This window comes from Hippopotamus amphibius, chromosome 11 (assembly GCF_030028045.1).
Source record: "Hippopotamus amphibius kiboko isolate mHipAmp2 chromosome 11, mHipAmp2.hap2, whole genome shotgun sequence".
Taxonomy (NCBI): Eukaryota; Metazoa; Chordata; class Mammalia; order Artiodactyla; family Hippopotamidae; genus Hippopotamus; species Hippopotamus amphibius.
Genome location: NC_080196.1, coordinates 66517112 through 66540020, shown reverse-complemented (window position 1 = coordinate 66540020; position 22909 = coordinate 66517112). Strand labels below are relative to the sequence as shown.

General features: G+C 42.0%; 1 protein-coding gene across 4 annotated transcripts in view; it reads right to left on the bottom strand.

The window, feature by feature from the left end:
* GAREM1 (GRB2 associated regulator of MAPK1 subtype 1) overlaps positions 1-22909 on the bottom strand; it is a 227039-nt gene that overhangs the window by 117216 nt on the left and 86914 nt on the right. The gene's annotated exons all lie outside the window — the stretch shown is intronic.

Genomic DNA, 22909 nt, shown 5'->3' with positions numbered 1-22909 from the left:
ATATACAACACTGCTACAGACTGAATATCTGTATCCCCCCCATCCCCCCATATTAGATGTCAAATGTTGAAATCTAATCCTGAATGTGATGGTATTAGGAGATGGGGCCTTTGGGAGGTGGTCAGGTCATAAGGGTGGAGCCCTAATGTATGGGATTAGTATCAGTATAAAAGAGACCCTAGAGAGCTCCCTCCCTTTTTCACACATGTGAGGCCACAGGCCTGTCTGTGCCTTCATCTTGGACTTCTCACCTTCTAACACTGTGAGAAATACATTTCTGTTTTTCTTAAGCCACCCAGTCTACCCTATTGTGTTACAGCAGCCAAAACAGACTAAAACAAACACCAGGAGTGAATCCTGACATAGACGAGGCCCCCGGGGTGACAACGATGGATCAGTGTAGGTTCATCAGTTTTAACAAGGGTACCCCTCTGGTGGGGGATGTTGATCATGGGGGAGGCCAGGCATGTGTGGGCAGGAAGTACATGGAAAATCTTGGTACCTTTCCCTCAATTTTGCCGAGAACCTAAACTGCTCTAAAAAATAAGATCTATTAAACAACAACTTCTTTCTGTGCCAGATGTCTTCTTTTAAAAAGACAATTAGCTAACAGAAGATGCCAGAAGAGTTTTCTGGAGGGGAGTCATGTAATCTAAACGCCCTCGTGAGGAATGTCAGTTTACTCCAAGCCTTGTGTCCACAGCCATGCCTGGGTGGTGAAATCAGGCCACGAGAAGGTCAGGGTCAAAGGAAGTAGTAGCAACCTCAGTCAGGCCAGAATTCAAACAATGTATCTGTTAGAAGCAGGTCTGGCTACATAATTCGCAGAGCCAAGGGCAAAATGCAAATATGGCGCCGCTTGTTCCTCAATTATTGAGAATTTTGAAACAGCGATGACAGAGCTTTCTGCCAAGCGTGGGGCCTCCTGTGACGACAAGGATGCACCCTGCGCACACCCGCGATGCCAGACCCAAGGGGGAGGACCAGAGAGCCTTCCCCAAACCACCCGGCCATCTACTCAGTTCACATCCCTCCTGTTGTGACGTCCACATGCTGTTTCAAAACTGCATGTGGCAGGCTTTGTTAAAACAATTGTCTCTTGCTTTTATTTTCAAAGTAAAACAGGCCCGTCGTTTTAATAGTCAAATGGCACTGTGTGTCTTGCAATAAAAGGAGAAACAGCAGCTCCTGCCTCACACCTTCCAAACGGATTCCTGCTCCCCAGAGCTGTTCATTTTTTACCTCCTTGAGCATTTCTTCTGATATCTGTCTCTGTGTTTCTAAACACTGTATGACTTGTATATATCATCTGTGGATTTCCTGTTACATAGGAGGCTTATTACCCCACCTACACTCACTCTACACTCTCCTGCCCCAATCCTCCCAACTAGGTTCCATGACAATTTAATTTGGGGATTAGAATCAATATTCAGTGTTTATATTATACAGGTCACAGTAGAACCAAACGGGTTACTTATTCTTTCCTGTGCAATATTTAATCCCCTCTACCCCTAGGGTAAATAACTGCTGTACAGTTGCTTTGTGTTTTAAGTAACTAACTCTTGTTAATCTAAAGCACAAAACCGACCTTGACGTGGTCAAACACATCAGGTACTGGTTCTCTCTTTCTTAAAAAAACGATGCTGACACCTCCATTCACTCCTTTCCTGGGACATCTATTGTTCAATCATTGAGCCTCACACTGTCTACTTTGCTTTGCTTCTCTTCTTTCCTATCCTATACACCTCTCCTTCTCGTCTTTCCTATCCTATACACCTCTCCTTTACTTTCTGGGTGAGCTCCTAATCTTTAGTTATACAATCATTCCACTGAATTTCTTTATTTGCCAATATTTTTAATTTCTCAAAGAAGAGCTTGTTTATTCCTTTTTTTTTATAAAAATCTTGTTTTTGTTTAATAAAAATCTTCTATTCTTTGATCTCTTTCAGACAATTAAGAAATTGTCTTCTGATTCCTGGAGGGCATTTGTGTCAAGATTTCTTTTTTCTGGTACGTGGTTTGCTTGGACAGCCTTGCTGCAGACACTCTCCGCAGTCTGATGCTCCTTAGTTGCTAGTCCTCATCTAAGAGGGAGGCACTAAAATTTGGATGGATGGGAAGTTCTGTGCAGGTGAATGAGCTTGCTGACTTGTTAATTTCACTGTAGGCTGATCAACAGGGGAGCGTACTAATTCATTAAGGAACCCCCAAATGTTAGTATCTACAACAGACCATTTTCTGGGGGATCACTTTTCCAAAAAGGAATTCTTCTACCTGGATGAGTTACACAGGCCAGCAAACACTCAAAGCCAAGTGAGGGAGGGTTCTGGGGGTTATACTGGGTGTTCTGACTTTCAGAGAACTCCTGTCTTCAGTACTGGCGTCTCATCTTCACTATGGTTCCATTCTACTGAAAATTTGAAGATTGTGGGTGAAATCTCCATTATTTATTCTAGCGACTTTTTAATGTCTTTTGTCATCTCCTCTCTTCTGTTTGTTCTTAAGAGTCTATACCCTATTCTCTTCTTCACTTCATTTTTTCTTAGTTTTGGGAAAGAGCAAATACTAAACATTTGTGCTGAATCGGCACATTTAATCAGCGTTCTCCCTTTGCTTCAGACCTCAAATAGAAACTGTTATTATGGCAGCATTTCCAGTTAGGTGGAAATACATTTCTACTTAATAATCTTTTAAATTTATTAACTAATTAAATTTATTTTGGCTGCGTTGGGTCTTTGTTGCTGTGCACGGGTTTTCTCTAGTTGCAGCAAGCGGAGGCTATTCTTCATTGTGGTGTGCTGGCTTCTCATTGCAGTGGCTTCTCTTGTTACAGAGCACAGGCTCTAGGTGCTCAGGCTTCAGCAGTTGTGACACATGGCCTTAGTTGCTCCTGGGCATGTGGGATCTTCCTGGACCAGGGATCGAACCTGTGTCCCCTGCATTGGCAGGCTATTCTCAACCACTGCGCCACCAGAGAAGTCCCTTAATATTCTTTTTAAAATAGTGAAATTCTCGCAGATGACAGACTTCTGATTTTTATCTAATCCTTAGATCCTGCCATGCAGCCATAAGAAAACAAAGCACATGCCCCTCAGGTGGTAGGTGGATGTCATCACTCCCACCACCTTCATCACCACACACAGGAACACATTCATATGCAGATGATCTACTTCAAGGATCACCCAGAGATTATCCTGAAATCTGAGACCTGCTACTTCCCTCCTGTGCCCGCCCCACCCCATAACCACACACACCTGAACTACTTCCTCATATACTTTTTGTTGGCAAGAGCCTAAGGACTCTGGCTATTTTTAATGTTAGAACCAGTTAAGCATGATGAAGAAGTCAAATCTTTGGCTGCAAAAATCAATAAAAAATACGATATCCCCAAATTAAATCAAAATATTTTTGGATATTTGTTCCCTTCAAGGAAATTAAGAAGGAATAATCCACCAAAATATTACTTATTAACTTCAATAGTATGATTAACTATAAATTCATTTGGGTGTACAAGTTAACGCTCTTAAGTTTTTTTTTTAATACATTTATTTATTTATGAATTTACTGGCTGTGCTGGGTCTTCGTTGTTGCATACGGCTTTCTGTAGTTGCGGCAAGCAGGGGCTATCCTTTGTTGCAGTGCACAGGCTTCTCAAGGCGGTGGCTTCTCTTGTTGGGGAGCACAGGCTCTAGGTGCGTGGGCTTCAGTAATTGTGGCACGTGGGCTCAACAGTTATGGCTCATAGGCTCAGTAGTTGTGGTGCACGGGCTTAGTTGTTCCGCGGTATGTGGTACCTTCCTGGGGCAGGGATCAGACCCATGTCCCCTACACTGGTAGGTGGATTCTTAACCACTGCGCTACCAGGGAAGCCCTAACTCTCTAAGTTTTGATTTTAGATAGAAAATTATTTTCTCCCCCTCCCAATGCAAAGGAAATGGAATTAAGACATTCTATGAAAGACTTTACATTAATATTTTATAATCTCCCAATATCCTGTTTAAGCCAATTATTTTAGAAAAATTTGTAAACTGGTTATATTTCCTAGTAGAGTTTATAAAGTGTACTATGATTACCTCATATAAAACCAGCATCAGAAAGTCAAATCGACAGGTAGAAAGTGGAATGGAAACCAGTCATTCAAATATCTTCTGAGGACCTCCATGCCAGGTTAATAATGAAAATGCTGAGTACAATGCGTGCTTTACATCAGTGTGTATCTCCATTGTGAGTAGAATTCATCTACATGTGCTACTTAACAATGACTACTGTCAAGCAAGGCACAAAAATAAAAGTTTATAAAACCACTTCTGCCACCTTCAATAGCTACTAGCAACCACCATAGCTGGTCTGGCAAGGAGGTTGGGAAGGCAGAAGAATGAGGTACCATAAGTGAACATGCAAATCTTTGAACTAAGCAGCTATGGTCTTCAGTATTTCCCATACCAGGTGTTCCAGCTCCCAGAATTCCTATTCCGGGATACAGCTGCCTCATCTTTGCATCGCCTTCACTATTCACACTTCCTTTCCATTCTGGCACATTCAGCCTCAGGTACCCAAATGATCTCTCTGGAGCATGTCATTTTCTAGGATAAGAAAATGTCCTTTGTAAAAACCTTCTGAAGAATTTTAGGGGGTTTATAAGCATCTAACTCGTACTGTATTCCTAAATGAAATGTGCTTTAAGTTATAAATAATATTTGAAATCATAATGTTCCTTCAGTTGCTAAATATATGTAGTTAATCAGTAATGGATAAATGGAATGTGTAGTTTTCTCAGTTTTTCCTACTTCAGTTGTAAAGGCAAGTTAGAGAAAAGAGAAGAAATTATCAAGAAGCATGAAATACTCAACTATAAAGCAACTGAGACAAACATAAAGGGTTTAACCAGATAATAACTAAGCTGGTGTTCACTGGGGTCAAACACTTAACGCTGTGCAAGGTGTCAAAGAAAAAACTTCATCTATTTATACTACAATTTGCCCTAACAGTTTGCTTGAAAAGAGGAAAATTCGAGATATTTTAAATGTCAAAACAAAAGAATGTATACCACCGGGGAAAGAAGAGCTGCTTTATCAGCAGTCTGCATTTTGAAAACAGTAATACCCGCTGATTATCCAGTTATCCATTTGTGTACCTTTCTGTAAAACTGTACATGCTCATCTTTGGTGAAACATTTTATACTGACTAGCTAACACTGCTCTTCAAGGCAAATTCTATGGCAAAGGACTTCCTAGGTGGCGCAGTGGTTAAGGATTCGCCTGCCAAGGCAGGGGACATGGGTTCAATTCCTGCCCCAGGAAGATACCACATGCCGCGGAGCAACTAAGCCCATGCGCCACAACTACTGAGCCTGTGCTCTAGAGCCCACAAGTCACAACTATTTAGCCCATGTGCCGCAACTACTGAAGCCCACACGCCTAGAGCCTGTGCTCTGCAACAAGAGAGGCCACCACAATGAGGAGCCCGCAAACCACAACAAAGAGCAACCCTGCTCACTGCAAGTAGAGAAAGCCCATGTGCGGCAACGAAGACCCAACACAGGCAATAAAATAAATTAAAAAAAAAATTCTATGGCAAATATGTCAAGTATACAATCATTTAATTTATACACCTATATATCTAAATTCATGTATCAGATTTGCTTAAATCCGAATAAACTGGAGTTGTAGCTTGTAAGTATTCAGCTCTGTCAATAAAGAATATGGCAGATTTGGTTGTGAGTCCAAATCGATGCGCCTGACTTAACAAACACAGAAATATTCCTGAAAAACTGGATATACCACAATTTTCTTCATGACGACTACAAACGCATACCTATGTTTCTTAAGGGAAAAAATATTTTTCTGTCTCAAGGCAAAAAAATTTTACTTAAGAACACAGTAAATTTTATAACACCAGCTATCTTCAGGAAATCAAAAACAACTGCCTAGCCATTAACTTTATCATGGCTTCATTTTTCTGCAAAGGTAAATTTACTTTTTGGATATTATGTCTCCACTGTTTCTTTCTAAAATGAATATAATGTCATAATTGTACACTTAATCATCCTGATTAAATTATCAGTGATCATCTATATGATATTTATAGCTGGTAAAACTGAAATAAAATTTCTTTAGAATTTCTCTAGTTCAGTAAGATTTTCAACTCTTCATGGGAGATCCCTAGGTTTCATGCTTCCTTCCTAACAAATCAAGCTTCGATAAAGAATCTGAAGTTTTATGTGACTGTTAGAAAAGGCTTGATGAACTAATAACTCAATCCCCTGTACCCCCAACTCTAGGAGCACTGGAACATTCTGAACTTTCATGAGATAAAGCCTTTGTAGATTTTCAGTCATCAACAAGTAGAAGGGAGGATTGTTCTGAAGAGGCTCAGGTGACTTCCTGGAACTTTCTGAAATACCACAGGAGAAGCCCTTGACCAATGTGACTTTAAGGCACACTCTGGTCGAGGTCATCTTTCTGCTACCATAAAAAGAATAACTGCAGGATCTCAATCTCAGGGCCATAAGTGTTCTCCCCAGCCCTTCCCTCCCCTACACAGAGCATGCAGCACAGAAACAGAGTGTGAGAGAAAAGCAAAGTCCAAAATGAGATTTTGTGAATACATTAATGTTAGTAAAATACACTTATAAAATTCTCTAATCTAGCTCATAGGACTGATGTACAGAAAATTACTTTATAAACATAAGGCAAATATTACAGCAGTAGAAAAATGTGGAAAAAGTACACCAGTACATGAGATGAAGAGAGTCAGATCAGAGTTGTAAAATATGTGAACATACCATGTACCCGGCACATGTAAGAGCACAAGAAATAAGTTGAGGAGAAAACTGATCTCCAGGGTGTTAACAATGAAATCACAGAGTAGCGAGTGGCAAAGCAAAAACTCAAACCCAAGACTCTTTAAAATCTGTGCCTTTGATCACCTATGGGAACTTCTAAAAATGGTCAAAGGACACTAAGATGGAATTTTCATTTTTAGCCTTTACAAATAATGCTGGTTCAGAATAATAATTTAAAACGTTGACCAGAACCTTCATATATATAAGAATTAATTCCCTTTTTATTGGGAAACAATAAACATCATTCCAATTGCCTTTAACTTTGATGTTCTATTCTGGCAACGATAGATAGTTTAGTCTATTCAACAGAAAAAATATTAGCCATTCACATTATCACGAAATACCATTATTCTATACCTACAGCTATATTAAAGCAACAGAAACCATCCTGATTTCAAATATTCTCTTCAGTATACAAACATAACATGGAGATTTCCTGTAAATCCAATAAAACAGTCTAAATATCTCACAGGAAGTGGTACAAAAAATCTTTTATAAGATCATGGTTTCAATTTTCGGGTTCAAAAAATATGCACACTATAGGTACAAGTCCTTTATCTATTATGATGGGGAAATGGAAAGTGGAAAAGAGGAGGTAGGGTTGGTCAAAACTCTAAGGACAGGGGCTTCCCTGGTGGTTAGGAATCCACCTGCCAACTCAGGGGACACAGGTTTGATCCCTGCTCCAGGAAGATCCAACATGCCGCAGAGCAACTAAGCCTGTACGCCACAACTACTGAGCCTGTGCTTTAAAGCCCACAAGCCACAACTACTGAGTTCATGTGCCACAACTACTGAAGCCGGCGAACCTAGAGCCCGTGCTCCTCAACAAGAGAAGCCACTGCAATGAGAAGCCCATGCACCACAACAAAGAGTAGCCCCTGCTCTCCACAACTGGAGAAAGCCCACGTGCAACAATGAAGACCAACACAGCCAATAAGAAAATAAATAAATTAAACAAAACAAACTCTAAGGACAGTGACTGCACACTTCCTGACTTGCTCCCACTGCCACTGGCCTGCCTCGCCCCACCCACGTCTCATTTAGGACCCCCCTGCTTGCGGCTCCAATCGCCTCTGGTTATCTACCCCCTCTGCCGCCAGCGCCTCATCAAAAGGCCTTCCTCGGAGTGCTTATCTTAGAAAGAAAGCAATGCCATTAAAATAATGCAAAAGAAGTGTGATTTTTTTTTTTTCCCCAGCATGGGCTTACCTCTGGAGGTAATGCACTGAATAAGAAAAAGTTAAATGAGGAATTCCACTGTTAGGTACAGGAGGATTTATGCAGGGGGTGGAATGTGTCCCAAAACCCTTCAAAGAATATTCCTTAGGTGCTGCTTAAAGTCCTCAGTAAATTATATATGGTCCTCCAGACTGGACTCCTGTTGACCAGCTCAGCTCCACCTCTCCATTTTCCCGTCTTCAAATTGCTGGCTCCAGTCATTTCAAGCATACAATTTTATTTCAGTGCAATATTCTGCACGCCCTCCCTGCCTGTCACATATCTCTCCTCTCCCCACCCTGTGACCCGGCAGGAACACCACCCTGTAGTTCTACCCACTCTACTCTAGTTCAGTTCGCAGCCCCTTCTAGACGATGAAGCACCACGGGTTTTCTTCGTTAGTGCTATTTTTTAGCTACAGAGCCACACACAGTAAGCAAGCTCCTTCCAGACAGGCGTACGGTTCCCTTGAGCTTCAGGGACTGGAACACTGCTTGGCACGGAAGAGTCCTCACCCAATATCTGCTGCACAAATGAATTTATAAATGAAGTTACGGCAAAGGCTGCCCCAGGAGAAAGTAAGAAAGAGAGAAGTCTTGAAAATGTATTACATGAATATACACTTAATAAGAAGGGACGTGTACATAACAGAGAAACATTCTTGTTCACTCAGACCCATCCATTCAAAAACCTAAAGGGACGGAGACTAGGAAGCTGGGCCGATGCAGCTTTTTAATCATCTTGCTCATCCATTTTTACAAGAAAGTCTAACCACAACATCATAATATGAGATAAACTTTGATTAAAGCCATTAACAAAAACTAAGTACGGGGAGTCAACCGGCAGTTATGCAACAAAGAAGAGTGATTTAAATTATATTTAGCTTCCGGCTAGCTGGGAGGTCTACATACCAAAGCTGGGTTGGCAGCTCTTAGTGGTTGAGAAAGTCCTACAAATATTCTGGAAAAACCAGTGGGTGGAATTTAGGTCCTCAGTAATAATACAGCTTTTATTGCCAACAGGTGAAATGTAAGGTTGAGAAACCAAACATCACTATATTAGGGTCAAGAGCGTCACAATGAACACCCTAAACTAAAAAAACCAAACCGAACCAAAACAAACAAACAAAAAAGAACAAATAAAAACCCAAAAAACAAAAAAACAAACTACTCTGAAGGCTAATTGTGCTTTTCATTAAGGGAGATCTTTTTTTAATGGAGAGGAGGTTATGGATGCTAGGCCACATGGACAAGAGCAAGTTGAGAACCTACAAGAACAACATCTTAATCTCCCCAAAGCCCTTTCCAAGCCTTCTAGCAGTGCTACCGTTAATAATTTATAACCTTGCCATTCAGAGTTTGATTCCTGTCAAACAAAACCAATAGCGATAACAACAAGAAAGTCCACATCAAACAAAAACAGTAAACACTTCACTTTCTTTTAAAATATATATATGTAAATCCATTCCTCTTCTGCAAAGCCCAAGAAAATCGCCCCTATTTAAATAAAACGGATCAACTACTGCTTTCAAACGGTATCGGAAAAATATTTAACTAATAGCAATAAAGCTTAGGGTTTACATCAGAAACAGATCTCTGACTGGTGGAAGAACACTGCTTAGTAAATACATTTGTGCATAGAATACCAGCTGACATGAGTAAGAGCAGGCTTTTCCTTACTATAAATTCAGCGGCAATAAACGGGTTGTTTTAGACGAAGATTACGTTTTGACCCTAAGACTCAGACTAAGCCTTCTTCTTCTCCTAAGATATTTGATTTTATAACATCTAGGGATAACCCAAATTCCAATGATTTACAGAATGTATGCTTCTCCTCTGAGACATTTCTTACTCTTCACCTAGTTTCCAGATTACCTCTCTGATAAAACAAACAAGAACTCTCTCTCAATAAGTTCCTCACTGCCAAAGTCCAAATTTTATTTTATCTTGCTCTGTTTCTATTTTCTTTATTGAGCATTTCCAAGCTGGGCACCCTCCTAGGTTTTGGGGATACAAGGATGATGACCAGGGTCTAGTCCCACTCCTGAGCAAGCCAGGGAGACACACATGAAACGGAACAACTATTCAAAGTGAAGGGCTCCGTGGAAGTAAGAAGAGCAAGCTCGCGCCCAGGAGGGATGACTAACTGCCCAGGGAGCCAGGCGAGGCTGTGCATGGGAGGTGCCGTTGATCTGGGGCTTGAGGGATGAAGGGAGGAGGATTTAAAGTAGAGCCACAAAGACAATGACACACACTGAGGTATTCACTCCAAAAATAATCTACTTCTGACAAATCCAACTACTTTTTTGCTTAAAGTATTTTTTTCTAGAGCAGTTTTAGGTTCATGGCAAAACTGAGAAGTAGACAGATTTCCCAAATAACTCCTGCCCCACTCAACATCCCCACCAGAGTGGGACATCTATTACAACCGATGACCCTACACATCATAATCACCCGAAGTCCACAGCTTAGGGTTCACTCTTGGCGGTGTACATGACAGAGGTCTGGACAAATGTGTAGCAACATATCCACCATGACAGTACCATTCGAAATAGTTTCACTGCCTGAATCACCAGTGCTTGGCTCTCCACAGGGGAAAAAAAAAAATGCTTAGTGAATGTCGCTTGCCAATAAGGACCGATGATCAAAACTGAGCTATATATTACTTCAAAGCCTGACAGAACTTCTATGAATCTGTGGATCTTCACATCCGCTGGCAATGTGTCACAGCTGGTGACATCCAAGTAATGTTCACGGAAAATCAGGCAAAAATGCCGCATTCTAGAATTGGAAGTCTCACTATTTCTCTAGTTGGTAAAAACAGCATTCTCCTCCTCTACTCCGCGTCACTGTTCCACTGCCTCATTGATAACCTCTAGGTTGTGGGAACTCTCTCTTTTATTTATTAAGGTCATAAAGTCTCTGCAGACCCTGGTGCTAAGTCGTAAGCGGGTAGAGTATTAACTTTAGTGAGTGAAAGCGGATCTATAAAGACCCTTCACAACCTGCCCCTAGGTATGTTTTTCTAGCTTACTCCCGGCCACCCTGACCCTGTCATTCCCATGTTCTTCCTCTCCTCGTCCCCTTTCCCTCCCCCTCTGCTCACCCCAGACACATACAACAAGAATGTGGCTTTTCAAAAACAGGCTCTGCATCATTTTGATCAGGCATCTAAGAAATCTAGTTCCCTGTCGATAATAAATAACAGTGAAATTAAACAAAAGGCATCACTGCTCAGCACTTTCATTTAAATATCACTAACCAAGAAAAAACCTGCTTTAGGAAGTCAATATGAAGTGTAATAATTGTCCTTCTAGGAAGTGGACAGTTAGCCTGCGCTTGACCTGAACACTACACCGACACCATTGTTCTCATGAAGGCAGATCGGAACTGCTACGGCATCTGAGTGTCACTTTCACGGTACTGCCTTTCCCGCACACGAGTTCCAAGGATGCCTATATTCTGCACAACCACATGTTATCAGACATCCTGCGAACGAGTGAGTCAAAGACAAAATGAATTCCGAATGTGGGTTCACATTTCAGGGCGCATATGCTTCTTTTCACTCGATGTAGAGTAAATTTCACATCGTGAATCTGGACAGTGATCCAAATGACTGGAAGTCTGCTTATGCTAGATACATTTCTTGGCATGTTTTAGAGAAGAGATGGTTAGAAATCAGCCTTGTAGAGAGGTTTTCAAAGCTTACTAATCTATAACGCTTTCCTTCTACTTTCAGCACTAACACTGTTGATAATGTTATTTGTTGAAGGTTAAATACATGCACATACACACACACACCTCTCAAACCACCATGGAGTTTTTAAAAATGAGAGAATGATTTCTATGGTTGCTAATAAACAATACCTTTAGCTGAAAATATCAGGATTTTTTTTTTTTTTTGGGGCGGGGATTGAGTCAGGTATCATTTAAAGTCCTTGTATTTAACTTCTTCCTGATTAACTAAACCACATCATGAGGCATGTTGTAAATAAAAAATAAATCACCTATAACATCAGTGAACTCTTCCACCATCATTCTGATAACTCTCAAACGTTACTGTTTTGGTGTCTTTCCCTCTGGATACAGATGTGTGTCTTTCATCTCCTTCTATTGTGAAGTTTGGGGGATGAATAAGACAACCCTCCCCTTTGCGCTGTAAGTTGCTATAAGCACCATCTGAAAGTACTTAAGACCAGATTTTACATATATCTATTTATACTTATATCTAGGTTCTAGTTGAAGAAAATTATGAAAGTTTCCACTGCCTGATAGCTTACACACTACTCTGGGGCAGTTTTAAAGTAAATGTGGCTAGTTTACATTGCCACGCTTACAAAAGTGTAAGACTAATTTTTCCTATAGGCATGATTCCCAATATTTGCAATCACGTTCTGTGAACTTATTTAAGCCGAAGTTCCTCAATTCATAAGCTGCACACGTTTAAAGATCACTAAATTTCTGTTTCCCTAGCATTTAAAATTTCAAAATCAATTAAATCTCGGATACAGTTCGTACAGCAAAGGAAGCTTAAATACTGAGTGTGCCACTTCAAAACGTGCAAGCTCAACGCTCCTCACCTTCACCTTCATGGCGATCTATGATGGAAGCCAAGTAAAGCTAACACTGAGATTATGCACAAACTATCTGCTGTTGACAGTCTTCATATATCCTAATTCTGATCAGTGATGCAAACTACACAGGCACATCATTAATCTAAAGACTTACTGCCTTATTCATGCCAGATCCTCTGATAGGCACTAGAGATACAAAGGAAGATCTGTACTTGCCCTCAAAGAATTCAGGATCTACTGGGGGAAAAGGCAATTATAAATGTGGACATGCAACATCAGAGACAGAGAGTTACTGGAAGACCAGAAGAGGCTTCCTGGATGACGGATGACCATTCTAGGTGGAGAGCATAGCGTGACTAAAGGAAGGACATGGCAGGTGTGGGAACCACACAAATGCAGAACTGGACAGGCAGGACCTAAGTCACAGAGTGCCTTAATCTGTCACACTGACTTTTTCTTGTTGGCCTGGGGACCCATGAAAAGATTTAAAGCAAAGGTATAAGGTGTGTAAATTAAAAATACCATGTGTCTTAAATACCAAGGACCTTTCTGGCTACTGTGTGGGTAACAAATTTTAGGGGAACAAAACTAGAGACAGTTTAGAGGTCACTGTAAGTGAAAAATGAAGAGGGTTTGAATTAGGGCAGTAGACAATGTGTTTTTTAAAAAAGGACACATTTGATATGCAGAGGAGATAGAATTAGTGAACTTTCCATCACAGGATGTGGGGGATGAAGTCGTGGGAAGACTCCCAGATTTCTGGCTTGGGTGGTGATGCCTCCAAACAGGATACAGGAAGAAGAGTAGGTTTAAGGACGGGTGGTAGCTTTAGAGTGAGCTCCACTGAGCTGAGTGGGCCAAGGATGGCAGTCTGGGCGACACTGAGCATCAAGGGGCGGGTGACACAGACAGAGCTCAGAACCGGGAGCAAGCGGTGATGTCCTGGCAGTCCACAATATCAAGGGGAAAAACAAACACTGGCCTCACATGTGGGAGAGAGGTCCAGCAAGGAATGGACTGGAAAACGCCCATTAGATGTAGAAAGCAGGGTGCACTGAGGATCTCACTAAAAGCTATGTCAACCAAGTTACGAGAACAGAAGTCAGACCATGGTGAGTTATCAGTAAAAGAGAGGTGGGGAGCAGAGATGTTTGGTCGAGGAGCTGTTAGATGGAGAAACAGGGTTCAAGGTGGGGTTTGGGTTGGTGATTTATTTATTTATTTTATTGACGTATAGTTGATTTACAATGTTGTGCCAATCTCTGCTGTACAGCAAAGTGACTCAGTTTTACACATATATATGTTATTTTTTTAAATATTCTTTTCCATTATGGTTTAACCCAGGAGACTGGATATAGTTCCCTGTGCTACACAGTAGGACCTTGTTGTTTATCCATTCTAAATCTAATAGCCTGCATCTAGGGTTGGTTTTTCAAATCAGTTGAAATCTCAGCACCTAGAGAGAGCCAACACTGACAGCTTGGTGACCATTTCTTCCACACTTTCCTCTGGGTGTGTGTGTGCACGTGCGGAGGCATACCTCAGAGATCTCAGACCACTGCCATAAAGCAAATATCACAATAAAGTAAGCCACACAGAGTTTTTGTCTCCCATCGCATATAAAAGTTATGTTTACACTATGCTGTCGTCTATTAAGTGTGCATTAGCATTATGTCTAAAAAAACAATGTACATACCTTAATTTAAAAATGATGCTGCTAGAAAAATGGTGTTGACAGACTTGTTTAATGCAAGGTGGCCACGAACCTTCAATCTGTAAAAAAACGCACTGCCTGCGAAGTGTAATAAAACGATGTACGCTTGTACATAAGTACACATACAGAATAATGCACGGGCACAAGGAACAACATTTACCATCTACGAAATTATTACGTACTAATAAGGCAAGGTACAGCTTTACACCTAAACCACTCTTTAAGTAATCAGAATCATAAGCACACTCATAAAAGAAGCATAGTCTTTCTTCTAAATCAAATCCCAACACCTCTATGTGACACACACTACCCTCTGAGAAAACAAATCAACCTGGTTCTTATTACAAGAAACTTAACATAGAACAGTCAGCCTAGGAAACAGACACACCCAATCCATTGACTTTAGAAGGTGGAGAGCTATTACCCACTTGGAATGTTTCCAGGAGGTTAAACATGCAATCTTATGAGCACAGCCCTAGAAGCTATACCCCTGAGGTCAGATAACCTCTCAGCAAGGAGGTACTGACAATATACACCCAAAGCGTGGCACCCAGTGAGTCATCAGAGGGACAAGTTCCACCCTGTGAAGCTTCCACACCTGCCTTCTGTCTCACCACCGGGCAAGGAGCAATGCACAAAGCTCTCTAGTGTAGTGCTGCAATGTCAACAGAGCTGGGAATACTGGTTAAACTGGCCCCGTCAGCAGAACGGCCACTGGGCTTGGCTTGGGGTTCGCTCTACTAGGAAACGGGGCAAGAGGTCAGAATTGTAACAGAAGAAGTGGCCCCCGAAGATTTCCAGAGAAGAGAGCAGAATGTGGAGTTTTACTGTAGAAAACGGAGTATCATATAATTTTTTTATTTTTCAGTGGAGGGAGCCCGACATCGCAGCTCCCAAGCAGCTTTATTTGGTTACAGCTCTCTTCTCTCACCCTCACCCCTTACTCTCCCTCTTCTGATGCCAATTTCCCTTCTATAGAAGTTACCCTCAAAGTTATCAGAAGGAACATGTTTGATAAAGCTTTTCTGTATGAATCATTCTCCCTGGTCTTGTATACAGTAGAAAGATTTAAAAGCATTAATGCTATCGTCTCTATATACACGAGATAAATATCTGGATTTTAATTTTTAACTAGAGAATGAAAAACTGAACAGTCAAACAGCCTAGCTGGAGGGGGGCACACACAATTGCTGTATTAACCTGGAAGTTAATCTTAACTTTCGTTTATAATGTCAAAACTGAACTCTTTCTGGTCACGTTTTAATAAAAGGAAATATTATCCATTTAGGTAAAAACTAGGTTCCATCTGCGGGGAGAGGGGATTTCTTTCTGCCCCCATGGAACAAACACAGGCATAAAGTGAATGGAATTCTGGGACGCAGTAGACAAGACTGTGCAGAACTCAAGTCCAAAGCAACATGTTCTTTTCAAGGGATGAATGAGGGGGGACAACAACGGGTGCTCCCTGCTGGACACACCGCTTCCTAGTCTCCTTGACCGATTCTCCAGGGAACAGAACACACAGGCCAGGGGGTGGAGGGGTGGGATGAATTGGGATTGACATATATGCACTAATATGTATAAAACAGATAATTTAAAAAATGGAAACGAGAAAAAAAGAGAACACACAGGCACCCACGTCCCTCACCCACTTTCACTCATAGAAACAAGTGGAAAATCGTAAAGAACATAAAGAGGACCATCTCTCTTCGGATAACAATTTACTCGGTACCATTTTTTGGTTTGGTCAAATTACAACAGCAAAAAAAAAAAGATCTAAATTTTCTCTTCCTGCACATTTTCCCAAGAAGACGGACAAGAAACAGTGATTACAAGTGCATTTCTCAGCTCTTCAGGGCATATCCTTACAAGCAAAGCCACCTGAAAATAAGGCATCTGGGAGAAGATGCCAAAATGGAACAGCTGTCGCAAAATGTGCTCTAGCCGCCCATCAGTCTTTCCACGAGACGATCACTAGGTCGCTCACTAGGTGCTGTCCTGACGGGTTTTTCAACCTTCAGGGGTATATGAACCTGGTAATTTTCCATCATCTGCTTTAAAGTGGACCAGATTTACCATCAGTGGTGTCTGTTCATGGGAAGTTCAATTATTTTCACACCTTAGACTTCAAGGCCTTAGAAAGCTACATAGGGTTTCTGGCAAAATGAACACGTTGATATCCACCCCAAATAAACTATGCAAACCTCGAGTTCTTACTGATGAAGAATGCACTTAGCAGATTTCATTTTGCCAATACACTGGGAGCTTTGATGCTTAAAGCCTACTGTGTGATTTCAGCAGCTTTCATAAACAGCGGCGATAAGGCTGGGCTGAATTCTCTGATATGAAATGCTTCAGCTGCCACTGAGGAATATGAACCCAGGGTTCACGCTACATATTTCTTATCAAATGTTTTGAGTGTGGTCTTCAAACGCATGAGGAACATTCAAGTACATGTTAGAAAGGTGATGCCTGGCTGAAGGTAAAGTGAAGTCACATGGTCATCGATTCCTTTTCTGGGCAGCTGGTCAGTTTTGTACATTGCGTTCAGTCATTAGCTATCAACGCCCTCTCTCTCTCTGCACAATTAGAGCACTTCCTTTAATTTGCAGGTCATTTTTCTAGATACAAGTTTATGTGTTCTTGGTTCCATGACTTAACACTCCACCTCCCCTGCAAGTCATATCCTCCTTGATGACAGGTGCCCATACGACACTGTTTTACCTCTAGCTTAAACCAAACTGATAATAACAATCAAGTACTCACCTTATGCCAGACCCTTCCTTAGATTCAAGCAAAACAATATAGCTCCAACTGTTCAACCACTTCAGCATCTCTACGTACCTGGCACACTTCAAGGTACCGTGAAGGATGCAAAGAAAAATGCTGCATAACAATTAAATAATTGCAATGTCATTTTTAAGAGCTTAAAATAAAGTATCCGATACATGTAAAGGCCATGTATACTGAAGTGCCAGACATGGCTTCAATAAAGTGTTGTGAAACGTACAAGAAGAAAAAGCCCTTCCAAGAGCCGGGTTTAAGGTGAGGACATTTAGAATGGCTTGAAGATCAGGTACCATTTATTGTAAGCACAAAATACACCCGCTTGTTCTCAAAGAAGGTACTACATATATGACGGACCAAGAAAATTTTGATTTACTAAAGGTAATGCTTTGTAAAGGGATAGTTCATTATAGTTTACAAAGCTTCTATATTCAATATATTTAATATTCACAAACATTATTTTAGAAACTTGGGAACTGAGAAAGAATAAAGGCACTCCTTGAGGTTACAGAGCTGATAACGTAAATCGCAGAGGCAAACACTAGAATCTACAACTTCTGACTCCAAGTCTAAGACCCATTCTGCCCCACGCAGCTGCCTCCGAGTCTGCACACCTGCAACAGCAAGTCTAAATACTGGCGGGACTGCAAATCCCACGCTATGTGGGTTTTATCACAGGTTCTTTTGAGTTTGGGGGACTCTGCATCGTACTCATTCAGACCAATTAAACGGAGACAAGAATCACTTGAGAAACCCAGTTCCTTCAAAAGCTGCCAACTGGAGTCATCTCTTCCTTCAATTAGGTCTCATGTAGCTAGAGCTACATCATGCTAGATATCGTGCATCATTTGATTAAAGGCAATGCGTGGAAGTTAAATCCAGTGATTTGGAAATGATTCCAACAGTAAATAGACTTAAAAAGACAATGGTACATACCAGGCTCTTCAAACCAATTTATACCTTCTTTGTCTGTAAAGTGATCAACAGATTTTTGTCAAGACTTCATACGGCCATTCCGGAGCAAGTACCACCATCACTGCCACTGTGCAGCCAAACACAGGTTGCCAGGAACCTTACTTTCTAACAGGAGGTTGTTTGCATGTACTTAGCTGAAAACAAATCTGGACAATGACCTTAAGAAAACGCTCATCACACCTCACCACGTTCAGACAAATGACTGAATTAAAAGTATGGTATGAACTCACCAGGATATCTCAAAATAGATTTCTGGAGGAAATCTGTAAATAAGATCCTCCGTGTAAAGATAGGAGAAACATTTTAAATATGAAAACAAATCTATATGTAACATTTAACATGTTTTCACATGCCAACAAAGAAACCCCTGTCTCATGGAATAATACATGTGTTGACATCTCAAGGCCTAACTATCTTCACTTAGATCAAGTGAAGGTTTTTACAAGGAAACAAGGATGTGTTCTGGATGCTGCTCCGTACTCCTGTGCAAACATGACATTTTCCACTTGGTTATTTCTAGTATATTAGAGAACAGTATTGATTTTATAACCAAACCTTGTATCTGACCACTAATTTCTGATATTAATTATAATCTTTGGTTCGGCTGATTTGCTAGGATTTTCTAGTGAGACAATCATATGACATTTTCCTCTTCCTTTCCGATGTCTGAAATCTCATTTCCTTTTTTGTCCTACTACATCAACTACACAGGAAGCGCAGCACACTCAGTATATGCCAGATGCTCTTCTAAGCATCAGTTACAAGCTCATTTCAGCCTCAGAACACGTATGTATACGTATTATTTCCCCCATTTTGTAAGTGATGAAACTGGGGCACAGAAAAGTTAGGCAACATATAGAAACGATCACATACCGCCTAAGAAGTTGAGGCAGATCAGTGAACTTCCTCTCTACACTGTCATTTTGGTAGAGTACGTACTCTAGTTGGGGAGAAAAATTCAAGTTGTTAGGCCACTGCTGTGGACTGAAAGTGTCTCCCCTCCCCAGTTTATACGTTGAAATCCTAAGCCTGTGTGATGGTATTAGGAGGTGGGGCGTCTGGGAGGTGGCTTAGGTCATGGTGGGGATCACCATGAACGAGATTAGTGCTCTCATAAGAGAGACCCCACAGGGATTTCCCTGGTGGTGCAGTGGTTAAGACTCCATGTTCCCAATGCAGGGGGCCCTGTTTGATCCCTGGCCAGGGAACTAGATCCTGCATGCTGCAACTAAGAGTTCACATGCCACAGCTAAGGAGCCAGTGAGCCGTAACTAAGGAGCCCGCCTGTTGCAAGTAAGACCTGGAACAACCAAATAAAATAAATAAATTAATTAAATTAAATAAACAAACGAAAGAGACTCCACAGAGCTCTTCAGCCCCTTCCACCATGAGTGGACACAGCAAGAAGTCAGCCATCTGCAACCCAGAAGAGGGCTTCCTCAGAACCCGACCACGCAGGCACAATGACCTTGGACTTCTTGGCCTCCACAACTGTGAGAAGTAGCTTTCTATTGTTTATCAGCCACCCAGTGTGTGATATTTTGTTACAGTGACCCGAATGGACTGAGACAGCCGCAGAAGAGCAGAGATGAAAGTAGGAAGCCTCATCGTGCTCCTGATTCTACACTGCTATTGCTGGTTTTTGTCATAAGGCAGGAGGCAATGACCTTGAGTCTGCCAGGAATCACAGAGCTGACCTAAGGTGGCTCCTCCCACCTCAGTGTCATTCAAGGTCTAGAGTACCGAGCTGGTCAGGCATGAAGACAGTAGACAGAGATGACCGGACATCAGCGGCACTAGGGACATCGTCTCTCTACACAGCAACAGGCTTGGCCAGCTGTCACAGAGAAACGCACCAGAACCAAACGTCAAAGAGAATACAGTTTCTTAATGGTTCCTGCAACAGGTAAAATGCATCACCTGATCTTCCTTCCCCTACTTAACAAAAAAGACGCACTTCCTGTGAAACACTGTGCATACATGTGTGTGTTCAGGAGGAAGGTGGGGCTGAGCTGAAGTGAAGTTACAGATGCCGGGAATTCTGTAGTTCAGTTTAAGTGACTTTATTTTTTACATTGCCCCACCTGTCTGCCCTGTTAATCCAGACATGGGGTTGTTGCTCAACAGGTCTGGTCTTTCCGCAGCCTGTTTACGCCTTGGGAACATACAGAAGGCCTTTCCATAGGAGGGAGGAGGAAGAAAACGCCCTCCAATTTGTGAGCTTTTCCTGCTACATGAGCAGAAAGCCACTCCTGGCTGCCAAGAGGGCTCCAGGTAGAGGAAAGACGGAAGAACAGGGAGAATAATTATAGCCCCAATCACAATGCTTTCTCATCCCTGAGACGGTCTCCTTCTCTTTATGATTCACCTGCCTACCCCGAGACCCTCTCAGGGAGCAGCCCTGGGAACAATGGGCTGCATTATTTGCTGCTTCAATCTCACTTACGCAATCTGCTAGTCACCAAGGGCCGTCACCACCTGCTACCGAAGGGTTATCTCTAACACACAAATTTAAAATCACGGGCGTGAGCTCATGCTGACAGGGGGCAACCCAAACCCAGAAGGCCCATCGGAACTCTGTGACCTGCCCCGTGGCAGGCAGGCTGCAGGTGGAGTGGGCAGACTTCATGGCCGGACGGCTCTGAGTTTCAGTCTTGACTTCTCCTACCTAGTGACGGTAGGACCTTGGCTAAGATCCGAAAGCCTTGGTTTCTTCATCCGGAAAGAGGCAGTTTCTAACCATGCAAGATCATGGCTCTGTGTGATGCAGGCCTGGCCCCTGCTCAGTAGGTGCTCCCGGGTACTCACTGTGGCAGGTCCTACGTGCTCCACTCCTCCCTCCACCCTCTGTGCCCACCGCCCAGCATCTCGTGCGTGTTCAGTTATTCAGTCAACGTCTGAACAGATGCACAGACCTGCAGCAGCACAGCTTGAAGGCAGCCTTTCCTTCCTAGATTTGGACTCCCTAGGCAGTTGCCTGAACTTTGTTAAAATGGGAAAGGAGACGATAAAACAGTAAAAGAGAAATGATGCTATACTTCCATCTGGGGTGGGATGGGGGGGCAGATCTTGACCCCACATAGATACAACATGTAAATTCTTAATTTCAACAGCATCTTTAGAACTATATACTACGTGGATATATACTGCAATCTGAAGTAGGCAGACCAGGTTTTACAATGGTATTTTAATTCTTTTAAAATCTGTTTATTCTAGGCATTTACGGATACACCCCCCCCCCTTTTTTTTGTAACTATAAAGGGAGAAGGAGGGACTTCCCTGGTGGTCCAGTGGTTAAGACTCTGTGCTTCCAATGCAGGGGATGTAGGTTTGATCCCTGGTCAGGGGACTCAGATCCCACACGCCATGTGGCATGGCCAAAAAAAAATAAAAATTTAAAAATTAAAAAAAAAAGGGGGTGGGGGAGAAAGAAGGGGCCAGGGTAGTCCTGGAGGATAAACAAAGCTTTGCAACGAAAGGGGAGTGCTTTGCTGCCCCCTGAATTTTTCTGCCATGACACACATGGCTGCTGTCAGTCTCGGGCAGTGTGCGCAGAATGTAATGTCTATTCACAAACTGTTTAACATTTTTTTTTCAGTCTGGGCCACGGCTTGTTATGTGTTAGAAATCGACTCTGACGCTTTTCTCCTAGACCATGTCTGCCTGGAAGCCTCTGTGCAAAATGAGAATTTCTGTTAACACAGCATATAATGAAACTGACAATAATAACATTATTACTGTTATCTGGGTTTCTCCATCTCAGCACCACTGCTGGGTCTGCAGTGGCAGCTGTCCTGGGCATTGCAGGACGGTCAGTAGGCACCTTGGGTTTCTACTCGCCAGGTCCCATCAGCTCCCCTCCCCTCACTGCGACAGCCACACGCCTCTCTCCACACTGCCACAGGTGCTGGCGAAGGGGAGGTGGGTACAAGCTCTCAACTTGGTGGAAAAACTGGCTTGCTCCAACTTGGTTGAGCAACTGGCTTGCTCCAACTTGGTTGAGAATCACTGGTCTGTGTTAAAAAGGGAAAACAAACATCCTTTTTCTTAAATGAAGGAAACAACAGAGTTATTAAGAGTTGTAACAGATTCCACAACAGATGTTTTGATCTTAACAAATCAACCTACAAAACACACATTCTCCCTCACAGAGGAATGTCTTTCTTGTCGTACTAACAATATACGATCGGACTATTTCATTCCATCCATCAAACTTTCCTAAATTTTGACACACAGAACAAAGAATTCCTACTGGACGTAGGAAATAAGTAATTGCCAGATACAGGCAAAACTTTCGTGGTATCAATCTTTTAGTCCTTGAGATTTCTGTATATCTTTTTTTTTTCCCTCCTATCATCTGATGCCTTACTCCAAACACATTTTTCTGTGGAACTCCTATCCCTGATATACCTGGTAGGCCCAAGAACTAAAAGGATGAGCACGTCCTTCCCAATCAAGAAGTACCTGAGATGATGGGAAACCTACGGGAAGGCCCTGAGTGTCCCTACAAGGTCACAAGGCATTTTAAAAGAAATCTGAATCTTTACCTTCCTACTCTATTTCTCTTTAGGAAGAACTTGAAATTCATTTTGTTGACATTTATTTTAAGGGGAAAGAGTGTTTTAGCCAAAAAAGAAAATGGCAGAAACAAATGAAACCATTAGGAAAAAGTGTGCACAAGCAAATACCTATGCCAGGAACGTTAAAAACAAAAGTCTATTTCCTCAAAAATGGGACCCCCCCCCCAAAAAAAAAGTCTCAGAAATATCTTTCTCTCCTTCTTCCTTGTCCCCTG